This window comes from Sinocyclocheilus grahami, unplaced genomic scaffold (assembly GCF_001515645.1).
Source record: "Sinocyclocheilus grahami isolate Dianchi unplaced genomic scaffold, SAMN03320097.WGS_v1.1 scaffold3.1, whole genome shotgun sequence".
NCBI lineage: Eukaryota > Metazoa > Chordata > Actinopteri > Cypriniformes > Cyprinidae > Sinocyclocheilus > Sinocyclocheilus grahami.
Window position 1 is genome coordinate 4960718 of NW_015505182.1, and position 12374 is coordinate 4973091.

The 12374-nt window shown below is 37.5% G+C and overlaps 1 protein-coding gene across 1 annotated transcript in view; it reads left to right on the plus strand.

Annotated features, from left to right (window-relative positions):
- Positions 1-12374, plus strand: part of LOC107581615 (protein diaphanous homolog 3-like) — a 344565-nt gene that overhangs the window by 1243 nt on the left and 330948 nt on the right. The window lies entirely within an intron of this gene.

Sequence of the window (12374 nt, forward strand, 5' to 3'; positions counted from 1 at the left end):
TATATATATATATATACACATACACACATACATACACGCATACATATGCATACTGAGTTGCTATATAATTTCATAATTTTGATACAATAAGAAAATAAGATTGATTAATGTCAGAGTAGACATGTTGCTGATGATTGTTTAGTGAGGCTTTATGATGCCATTTTATTCTTTTAGAAGGACAAAACTGGTTCATTATTCTACAATGTAAAATGTCAATGAAATTCAAGGTATATCCACACAAAGAATTTATGTTCATTATTAGAACTTTGTCAAGTTAGTCTGTGTCTGCTCTGTCAGTGCTCTTTGTTTCTTCAGTAATCAAATGTCTTATTTTATGCAAATTGTAGATATTTCTTAAAATTGACAGCATTGTTTTTTTATTAGATGGATTTAAGCAACAGCAACAATTATTTTTTGTTATGTTTAAACCGACAGCAGAGAGACAGATGGATAAAACACACCCACACACATTGAACCCCTCTTTCAATGCCATTAACTTAGTTGTTGACTGCCAGAGCTAAATCAAAGGATAAAATTAGCTCAGGGATAAGACAGAATTATCCAGTCTTGCTTTAGTGCTGGTGGAGTTACAGTATTGTTTTTGAATGCAGCTATATACACTTTAAAAATATGTATGATGTTTTAGAAAGAAGTCTCTTATACTCACCAAGGCTGCAGTTATTTGATAAAAAAACAACAACAACAGTAATTGTGTATAATAACAGTAATATTTTTTTTGAATATATTTAAAATGTAATTTATTCCTGTAATGGCAAATCTGAATTTTCGGTAGCTATTACTCCAGTCTTCAGTGTCACATGATCCTGAAGATATCATTCTATTATGATTTGGTGCTCATGAAACATTTCTTTTTATTATAAATGTTGAAAACATTTGTGGTTTTTAATATTTTTATGGAAGCTGTGATACCTTTTCTTGATTCTTTGATGAATAGAAAGCTCTGAAATTGAATGATTTTAAATTTAACAGTTGTAATAATTTTCTTTAAAACCTAATGCCTTTATTGTATCACAGTGGGCCTCATTTATTAATCTAACGTAGAAACTGGCGCAGATCCGTGCACACAAATCAACTTATGACAGAGTTCACATGTGATTCATGAAACATTCGTATGCCGCCAATCTCATTGTACGAATGATCGTGTAGCAAATGAGCTCAAGAGGGAAATGTATATAAATAATTACAGTTAATTATGAATAATTACAATTATTTATATCAGCTGCCAGTAGTAACTGTAGCACAATTAAATTGCCATGAACCAATGTGTTCGTCCAGCAAACATTCAGTGTAAATTCATATAAACTCTACGAAAGGATCTTTCCGTTGCCACAGAAAATACTTTCATACAGTAGTAATGCATTAGAGCATGTAGTAAGGATCAAAATCGTAAAGGGACAATTAATTTGCAAGGCAGAATCAGAAATGCATGTAATTTGTGCACAAGAGTTTTATTAACTAAACACTAACACAAACTATTCTAACAAACAAACAATCACTCATACATGGGAAAGGGCAAATGAGGCGTGATGGATGAAACCATCAGGAAAAACCAGAGAATGAAGCTATGAAAAGATTCAGTTAACCACCTGAGTAAAACCATCAGTGCTGTTTTAGAACAGGGTCTACAGCTTATACTAAGGCCCAATCCCAATTCTACCCCTTAGCCCTTCCCTTTTCCCCTACCCCTCCGTTTTGTGTGTTCACATGAAGGGGTAGGGCTGTCTCGATTCTCTTTTGGTTGGAGGGGTAGGGCTAGGGGAAGGGCCAGATAGCCCTTCAAACGAAGATTTTCCGGAACCACACTTCAAACGAAGGTGTATGAATTATCTCAGCGTAAACCGGCTTCAGCGGCAACATGGCTGCCCGAACGAACAAAAAGACACATAAATGTAAGCATTTTTGGCATTAATAAAGATTTTAACGAAAAGTAATCATTTGTTTTATGTTACTTTCAATCGTGAGATCATATTTACGGTCATGTTACTCAAAGAAATGTTTGCAAAAAAATCGCTAAAGTTTGCTAACGTCATATCATTACAGACTGCACGATAGTGCCACAACATATTTTCATGTCTGATCAGGGTGATAACCACCATAGACATTGAGGGGGGCTAGTCCCCCCAATAATTATAAATCGCTAAACCCTTTTCTCAAATATTGCCAATTGGAGAGTAGGGTAGGGTATGTTTTTTTTTTTTTTTTTCGATGCCGGTGCCAAATCGATACTTTTAAAACAGTTCCGGTGCCTGAACCGATACTTATAAAAAAATGTAAAAATCCCCCCCAAAATGATGGATTGGCCATTAGAATAGAAATAGAACAAAGAGTGAAAATGTTAGAGGGTCAAGTTTTTTAATAAAAAAAAAAACCAAGCAGATAAAATTAGAATAGAGAGTGCTAGAGTTAGAGGGTCAAATTAAGATGAAAGAGATGTGTTTTCAGCCGTTTCTTGAAAATATTAAGGACTCAACTGCTTGGATTGAGCTGGGCAGGTCATTCCACCAGGAGGGAACAGTTAATGTAGAAGTCCATGAAAGTTTTATCATAGGTAGAATGCAAAATGTTTCAATACAAGCATTTATGTCAAATGTAATTTATTGCATAAATATTTCAAACTTTTAACCCACTTTGGAAAATCAACCCATGGTAACAGTTTAAAAGTAGCCCAATTCTGTGGAAAAAACGCGGACTTTGCAACCCTGCATCCAACAAGAGCTACCGGAGTCAGCTTTGACTCATCACAGGTCGAGAATAAAGAGAGATGTTGCGGGAGCAGGCGGCAATAGTCAGAGATTCAGTGGGAGTGGGATTAAGAAAACAGCCGAATCCCGGACATTTTGGGCAATTAAGAAATCCTGGTCGGATGCATTTTTGTAGGTCCAAAAAGAGGACATGTCAAGGGAAAAGAGGACATATGGGTCACCCTAATGTATACTCTATTGCTAATCGATGTATTCTTTTTAAAGTAGCATATGGAACATTTTCTGCCTCATTCTGTGACAAGAGGCCACATCAGATCACAAAAGGAAGCATTTGACTGGTGTTGTGGAGTAAAAAGGTTATAATTTTCTGTTTTGTTGGACAACAGGTTTAGAAATGTGAATACAAGGGAGGTTTAGCTTTAGGCATTTTAATTTAAGCATGTTTAGCTTAGTTAACGGAAGGCTACCTGCTGCCATCAGAGCACGTTACTGCATTCACACGCTCCTCGAATACTTTCATTTCCCAAGTTGTGCTTTTAAGTCGGAATGTGAAAACAACATGGACACTCGCGTTACTACAAAGATTTGTTGGATTTGTATTATTAGACCTTTCCGACTTGAGTTCACATGCATTTTCTCAGTCGGGAAATTATTTTTCACGTGCGGTGCCGCGTTTCGGAGAACCAGAGGACAAATATTTCAATCGATCGCTCAGGCATGGCACCGAAATCTGCGTTCGGATTCGGTTCTAGTACATACCGGTTACATAGGTACCTGTGCCATATTGGTACCGGGTTTCGGTACCCAACCCTATTGGAGAGCGAGAGAGAGAGAGATGAAAGTTGTGTGTATGCGTGTCTGTGTTTCTCTTTTTAGAGTGAGTTTACTTCAAAAACAGCGATTTTATCCTCTTGTTGCTGGAAAATATAATGTAGCGATTCAGTGAGTGGGGGTTCAATCTTTAACTGGCTGGCAGGAGCCACCACTGACAGGTCACGTGACCTGCCAGAATCAGACTGGCAGCTGCCACCAGCCACTGGCTCCTGCCAGCCAGTTAAAGATTGAACCACTACACGATTCAGTATTTAAACTGTTATTAATAAAAGTCGTGGGGCAGCGTTGACAAGTATCTTTACTCCTGGATGTGTGAACTGCGCGATCTCTGATATGTGTGTGTGTGTGTGTCAGTAAGCATGCAGTGCATTAATATAGAACGATAATTAAAGGCTCTAATGCTCACCAGCATAGGTGTGTGTATTGTAGGAGCTAGACGACGTATGATAACGTGTGACAGCATAGTAGTGGTGTCCCAATTCTTAGGGGAATATTTTCACCTTCACTCTTGACACTCTGTTTCAAGGGACATAGGGGAAGGGGTATAAAATAGAATTGGGATTGGGCCTAAACCTCTGTTTCGTTTAGTTAAATGTACGATACTTGCATTGCCTTGGCCTGGAACGAGATTACGGATGCAGTCTTGGATGAAAGTCTTGATGGTTTGGAGGTTCAGTGGTATAGATGTCGCGATCACTTTCTTCCGGGTTTGAAGAGTGATGAATTCCAAAGACGTTCTGACTCGATGGTGATTGGGAGTTTCTTCCCAGTGGAAGTGAAAAAGACCTAAAAGAGGCATCAGCTGAGATCCTAGGATCTTTGGTGAATGGAAAGTCAAGGCCGAGGCCTGGCGCAGACTTAAAGGTGCAGTGTGAAAATTTTAGTGGCATCTTGTGGTGAGGTTGCGAATTGCAACCAACGGCTCAGTCCCCCTCTCACCCCTCCCTTTAGAGAAGCTTCCGTGTCCGATACAGGACTAAGCCGCCTGCTCCCGCAGGACTAAATCGATGTTATTGCGAATATTAATGTACTTGTTCATCATTGTGTCAGTGTTTTATTTGCAAGAACAACAAAGTGACAAAACGCGCTGTGTAGAGGTGAGGTTATATTAACTAGTGATCTATCATAACATGCATAAAACAGTATACAATACAAAAGAGAATATACAAGAACAGTAATGATATACACAATGACCTGAGGATGTGTGTTCAATCATAGAAAGGTTTTCCTATGAATTAATTAGAGAAGTGTCCATTTTGCTGTGCATTGTGTCTTTCCTTTGTTAATCTAATGAGTAATTGATTTGTTCAATCAAATGAAAATTTGTGTATGATTGGTTCAAATGCTACAATCGCACGAAACATTCGTATGCCGAAACATTCGTATGATGCCAATCTCATCGTACGAATGGTCACACGTTGATAAATGTGGCGGCAGTAAACAATCGTCATTTCAATATCACACCCCTAAAAATACCCTGGTTTAGAAGCCTCGCCCCTAGAGTTTACGACACGGAGAAACGATACCTTGCCAAAAAGAGGAAGTAGCTAATCTCATGTAAAAGCAATTGATCTTACTCCAAAAACATCTGTTAACCTTGTAATTGCAAGCAATTAGGCTACATTAATTTATGTAATTTATATGTTTATTAAAATACTGGTAAATATAAACAACCTATTTAGTTCCCCTCACTCTACAACAACAAATATTTTAAATTTAACTGTATTCAGAACAGAACAAGAATGAAAAATAAGTAGTTATAAAATTATATATTAAACTATAAAATAAAACACAAATAAGGCTATAGTGGCATTCATTGTAAACAGCATACAAATGTCAAGCAAAACTGAAACGGCATTGGGCTCACGAGCCTGTCTCATACCACAAGAATCCAAATGTTTCCATTTTTGCCATATTTGTAACATTTGTTTGCATACTATTATTCATTATATAGCCTAAACATGGCTTTATACTTCACTCGTGTTCTAATATCGGTATAAAATTCTTCACATGCGCAAAAATGTTTGTTTGGGCGCTGCACGCTGATTTTAGAGCGGACCTTTTAAAATAAACAGTGTAACTTTTATGTTTGGTTGACTGCATTTTAGGTTGATGATGAATGGCTGAAATGTCAGGCAACGCTAGAACTAATGTTGTTTGTGTGTGCGTGAGGCGCCTGTGCGATCAGATGGATTAAATCAAATAAAGATATAAAGAAAAATAAATAAAATGCATCGAGTGTCACAAAAACGAACCTATACTTGTTGCACAGTATCCCCCCCCCCCTTTGTTAATCTGGTAATTATATTGTAGCCTATTATATATTTTGTATGATCCTATTTTATTCCTTTTATAGACTTAATTTCTGTTTATCTCCTTTCACAGAAGTGCTGCAGGTGCATGATGCGATGATTTAATCCTCGTGGTCTTGTTTACGCTGCTATTCGCGCATATAAAGCTAAAGCCCTGTATAAAACAGCTTTGTTTGACGGTCAGGAAAATAAAAAAGAACAAAATGCTGTCATTCTACAATTTTCCACCATATTTACTATGCTGCGTGCAAGTTCAGGTAACTCAAAAACGTATTTACACAAGCTAAGACCAGATGTGAGATTTGATCGTAGCCATCGCTCACGTCCATATTGATAAATTCCAAGTTTTGCGTTAAAACGACCGTACGCCCAATTTTCTTTTGTACATTCGTTTCGTAAATGAGGCCCACTATTTTTAGACTTTACCTCAAGTCTTTTTGGGTATGATGCGACAAGATTTACACATCAGCATTTGGCAATTATCTGCCATTCTTCTCCTCACCTCTTCAGCTCAAGCTCTGCAGCTTGGATGGGGGCAGATGCACATTTTCAGGTTTCTCCAGAAATATTTAATTGTGTTCAAGGCAAGCCAGGCTCTGACTGGGCCACTCAAAGGCATTCACAGAGTTGTCTATAAGCCACTCTTGTTGTGTGCTTGGGGTCATTGTCCTGTTGGAAGGTGAACCTTCTGCCCAGTCTGAGGTTCTGAATGCTCTGAACTGGGTTTTCATTAATCTCAATATTTTGGTGCATATTGAGCTTTTCTTCTACTCTGACGAGTCCTTCAGTCCCTGCCCCTGAAAAACAACCCCACAGCATGAGGTGATGAACAGTGCCTGGTTTCCTTCAAACATGATGCTTGGAATTGAGGTTCATCAGACCAGAGAATCTTGTTTCTCAAAGTCAGAGTTCTTTAGGTGCTTTTTGGCAAATTCCAAGTGTGTTTTCATGTGTCTTCACTGAGGAGAAGATTGAGTCTGGCCACACCAGCGTAAAGCCCAGATCGGTGAAGTGCTGCAGTGATGTTTATCCTTCTGTAGGTCAATTGGACATTGGTTCTTCTCTCGTGAGTTCTTTAAGATATGCGTACTTGCGGTACTAATATGCACCTTTTAGGGGTAAAAAAGGTACCACTACCGTGACAAATTCTGTACTTTTTTTTTTCTTATTCTGACAGTGTGGCTTTAGAAGACTTGGAATATTATGCATGCAAGTATGAACCACCTTTATGATACTTTTATGAATACTTTTGCAAGGCGCTGTATATATGTTTTAAAAATGGCTTTTATTGCACATAATCAAAAACAAACAACAACAAAAAAAGCAGATAAAACACAGGGACTATTTTAGGTGCTTTCCAAATAAATGGCTCAAAAACAGGGGATTTGTTTTACTCTAAACAGATGTGAGGTATTTGTTTAACAGTTTTGAAATGTTTTCATCAACACACCCTTTCTGAGTCACAGAGTGTAGGACATAAGTGCACTTTTATCAGAATAATTTCTCCTTTCAGAATGTGTGGAATTCAGTGACTGTTAAGAGGCCATTCTTCCCCCTACTGTGGGTTGTTACAGCTGAACTTGTAATGAACAGTTCAGACTACAGGTGGTCCACAGGCTGAGTTTTAGCTCCAGTAGTGGATTATCTTGAAACTCATTTGGTCTTTGATTGGTCATAGGCTGTGCTCAGGCTGCTCCTGTCATCTCTTCGTGTTTCCTGCATTCCTGGAAGAGACTAAACTGTCCTTCTTCTCTGGTTTCTGACCCCTTTTAATGTAATTAGTGGGATTTAGTCAGCTGAACTCCAGTTTCAGTGACCATTGACACAACTGACCATTAAGCACAATGGAAATTTTACTTCTACAGTGTTTACTTCTTATATTATCATGCATAGGTTGGACTTCAAATGAAACATTTGCTTCTTTTTTTGTAAGGACTTCATAATTGCTTCCTCTTCACTGTCATGAGAGCATCTTTTGTGTACTGCTCATTTCTCTGTAATTACACTTCATACAAATGCTTTGTTAAAGAGCTTCGTCTTTAGAAGTCTTGCCAAAGTTTTTGTAAGAGCATCAGTTGGGTTTATTCAGCTGGTGATTTATACAAAATCCCTGTTCCTTTATCTTCTCACCAGTTACTTGGCAGGTATTATGTGTTTGGAAAAGAAGTGATAACTTCCAATTAACCTAGTAATTTGTTTTGACTCAACATTTATCTTTGTAGGAAAAATGACTGTGTACAGTGAAGTATCTGTATTAACCAGTAGGTGTCACAATAACACCACGAAAAGAAGGCATTGAGGCAAGTACCATTTTCAAGAACCTTTAAACACATGCTTTCATAACCAGTTCATTTTTGTGCCATCTTTAATTTTAAGATGAGCTGCATATAGCTGATAAAGAAACTGAGGTGATAAGAAGAAAGGAAGTGGAGGTTTTACTTTTAAATCCAAGAATGACTTTACCTTCTTTATTTGATTGTTTTATTTATTTATTTTTTGCTTTGTTTAATTTCTTGTGTATACTTTCCAGTTTCCCTATAATTAAACAAACTATTACATTGCTTTGGGTATTTCATTAACAGATGGAAAGTAAACAATGCTGGTTTTAGTCTTACTTTTTCTGAAAGTTTATTTTTCTAAATTACCTATTATTAAAAAACATTGTTTTAAGTTGTCAAGATGATGGGGATTGGAAACAATTTCAGTTTTTTCAAGACTTACAAATGTTTAACCTTTACCATGCCATTATGGCAAAATGTATGTGAAAAAAGTGGAGATAGAGATGCACCGATTGCAATTTTCTTAGCCAATTCAGATTTCCGATTTTTTGTTAGTGTGATCTGCTGATACTGATTTTTGCCAATTCCGATTTTCTTTCTAAGAACTATAATTGACAGCATATACAAACAAAAATCTACTTTTCTTCAACGCAAAGTTTTATTTTCATTAAAAAAACAAGTAAAATATTGACAATAAAATAAGAACAAATACAATTTTTTTCAAACAACTGCACAAATTAATGCAATAGAATAAAGAAAGCTGTGAAACTAAGTTTTAAGTTTTTATTCAGGTAAGAAATACTACAAAAATTAAAGTAATCAAATGTAAAATAACACATCCAGTGTTATTTTACGTTTGATTACATTAATTTCTGTAGTCTTCATTATAAAAATTAAATACAGATTAATGCTTACCATTAAAGTTATAAAACGTTTTCAGTCAAGAGCAGAAAGTGATTTTCTTTGTCTTTTGTTCTTTGATTAACATGACAGACGGCAGGAATATTGGACTGTGGTCCCTTTACGAGTTTATCCACGGACCCAATATACTGTTACACAACATGCGTTCTCTTTCTCAACTATTTAACTTTCCAAAACTGACTGTGTTTAACTAGATACTGGCCAAGATGGGCATTTTGACATCAATTTGTATGTATTTGAACGTTTTAGTGCAGTTAGACACTCATGTTTTTTACGCGGTTTGCACGCTCCACTAATATAGATTAGTGGTGGTGCACGCGCTTTTGGTGTAAGCGCGAAACCTGTGGGAATGACTAAAATAATGCGCAATACAAGCACTATTTAACCGGAGCGATTGAGACGTGTGTGAGAGAGAAGAGGTCGTCGGAGAGAAGACAGTGAGAAAGCGCGGCTGACGTTATTGACTGTGCCGCTGGTAACGAAATGGATCGGCTCGGAATCGGAAAGAAGTGAGACTGACCGGCCAGTCACCGATCCGGGCCGATCATGAGGAAAATCGGCCGATTCCGATCCCTGGCCGATCGATCGGTGCATCTATGTAAAACCTCAGTTTGCCTTTGCAGACCCTCTAGATGTTACTAATATAAAGGTTAATATGGCAACTTGGTGACCATTTAATGTTGATGGGTAAGTGGCTTGATATTAGAATAGTTGAATTCATGAAAGAAGCCTGCAACTCCAATGAGGAATAAAGGTTGCATTTCTTCCCAAAAGAACCTTTCAGTGAGCTGCAATCAGTGTCAAAAACATTTTAATAATCTAGAGAATCTTCTTCCACCATAAATAAACTTATGTTCAATGGAAAGGTTTCATGGATGTTGAAGGATCTTTATGGAACCATCAATGCCAATAAAGAACATTTATTATTAAGAGTTTTCTTATTTCTTTCGGGTGCCATAAATATGAATCACAAATTTAGTGTCACATTCTTTAAAGTTGCTCTGCAGTTTTCCTTAGACCAGATTAATTTGTCAAAAGCTTAGTAGTCTTGGTGTGACAAATTAATCATTGTATGTTTAGTGTGCCATGTGTAAGTGCATGCCAAGCCCAAAATCTCAAATATTACAGATTTTATTTATGTATTTATTTTAAATGCAGCTTATGTAAGTTGCTCTGGTTGAGTCATAGACTCTTCAGTTTAGCAGAGTAGGTGCAGTTGCCAGTGCATGCTACCCTTCAGAAGGCATTGTCCTGGGCTAAACGTTCAGCTTCCCCATCTGTCTCCAGTAAGGGAGGGAGACGGAGCAAGAGAGTATGTGAGTGGGAGAGAAAAGGATTTTAGCGCAGCTCATAATGCAACAACAACAAGAGAACATAACATGGTGAGGGTCAACCAAACGACTCTCATTACCGCTAATTATGACGCCAGATTGATTTCTCTGTTGCGGACTTGCAAGAATGCACTTGAGGATGAAAAATGTAGAAGATTTGAGCTGGAAAGAGGGAGTATAAGCCCAAACAAGCCCAAATAAATTCAGCTTTTGTAGTTGCCTTTATACATCCAGAGCCAAAACAACTAGATGGATTTTGCAGGGAGCTTTCATTCTCATGCTGTTCTGACAGCCCCCTGCCTTCTCTTTACCTCCCTACATTTGGACTAGAGGAGTCTGAGCAGCTTAATGTGAAATGTTCCCACAGTGATGGGTAGACAGTACCGCTGTGGTACTGCAGGAAATGTTGATTGAGATTTGGAAAATTTAGTTGGAATCCTGTCTGAATGTCACAGGATGGCTTCTTCTGTTGGCAAGACATCCTTGCATACAGTAAGTGTCTCTAAAATTATCAATGTAGGAAAAGGAACAAGGACAAAAGTCAGATAGTATGAGGTTGTATGGCCAAAATGGAGGCTGCTCTTGCCTCACTGAAAGGCCAAATGGCAGCATTGGGCTTGCTGAATAGAACAATGTTGAAGAAGCAATTACAGAAGCTGCCATTGATGCTTTTCTTTATCGCAACATGTTCTGCTGCCTTAATGGTGCATTTAACTTCAGACTGACTTAAATGAAAAGGATGTGACTTTTCAAATGCGGGAAACAACAATGCCAGGGAAAGTAGGTGCAACTATCAAGGCCGAAGCAATTATATCCAATTTTCCTCATCCTATTGCCTCTGTTGTCTCTGATTTTTTTGTGTTAATTTGTAATGAAAGGTAATTTTCTTATTCAACTTCTGTCAGTCAGGTCTCAAAGATACTACACCTAGAGTTTTCTAAGTAAGTCACGATAACTTGCTCCCCTTGGTGGCTGCGCTTATTACCTGGTGTGATGAAAAGCTCACTGGAAACTAAGCTGTCGTCAAGGCCAGCAGGATGTTGTCTCTTCCAGTTGTATCCTGAATTGTAGGCTGTATGCTAGTGCTGGGCGGTATGACCAAAAATTTATATCACTGTATTTTTCAAAATTATACCGGTTTCATGGTACATGACGGTATTTTTTTTTCATGCATGACCGGGTGTTAACCATATTTTCTACTGATTGAGCAAGGAAATACTGCAGTATATTGACTTAGAATGCCCTATTTTACTGTCATGATGAGTGAATATTGTCAAAAAATAACACACTAAATAGTGACAACCCCTTTTAATACATGTTAACCAGGAATCACTCATTTATAATCGCGGCATCGTCTGATAAAATCAACATGCATCTACACTAAAGAGCGGCTATGCGGTTGTTTTGGCTATATTACTTTTTTGTCTCTTGCAGCTAGGGCTGGGTATCGTTCAAAAATTTTCGATACCGATACCTTGACTTCGATACCGGTTCCTGACCGATACTTTTTTTCAATACCAATTTTATGAAATCTATTTGAACAAGATTACATTATCTTAAAAAAAAAAAAAGGTTTTATTGGTTTTATTTTTCAGCTTGTTGATGTTTATACAGACTCAAAGCCACTGCACAAAGAAACAAAATGTAACAAACAAAAAATCAGTGCAAATGGTTTTAATAAAGCTCAAATAGTCTTCGGTTTACACATCTGTTAGCTACATTTACACTAGTGCGTGTGACAGAATCACCTAGCTCAGACAGAATCGTCATTTCTATTAATTTTCTACTGATTTACTGATGAGCATTAGCAGCTTCTAGCGCTGTCTGCCTGTGCTCTCTCTTCCGTGATCGCTGCTCTGACTCAGAGGTTATAATATATTTAATTTCATCAACAATACATGGCCGAAACACACACGGCAATCGGAAGTTATTGCAAAAACTTGATGGTGGTTTAAAGTGAGTTTTGAGTAAAAG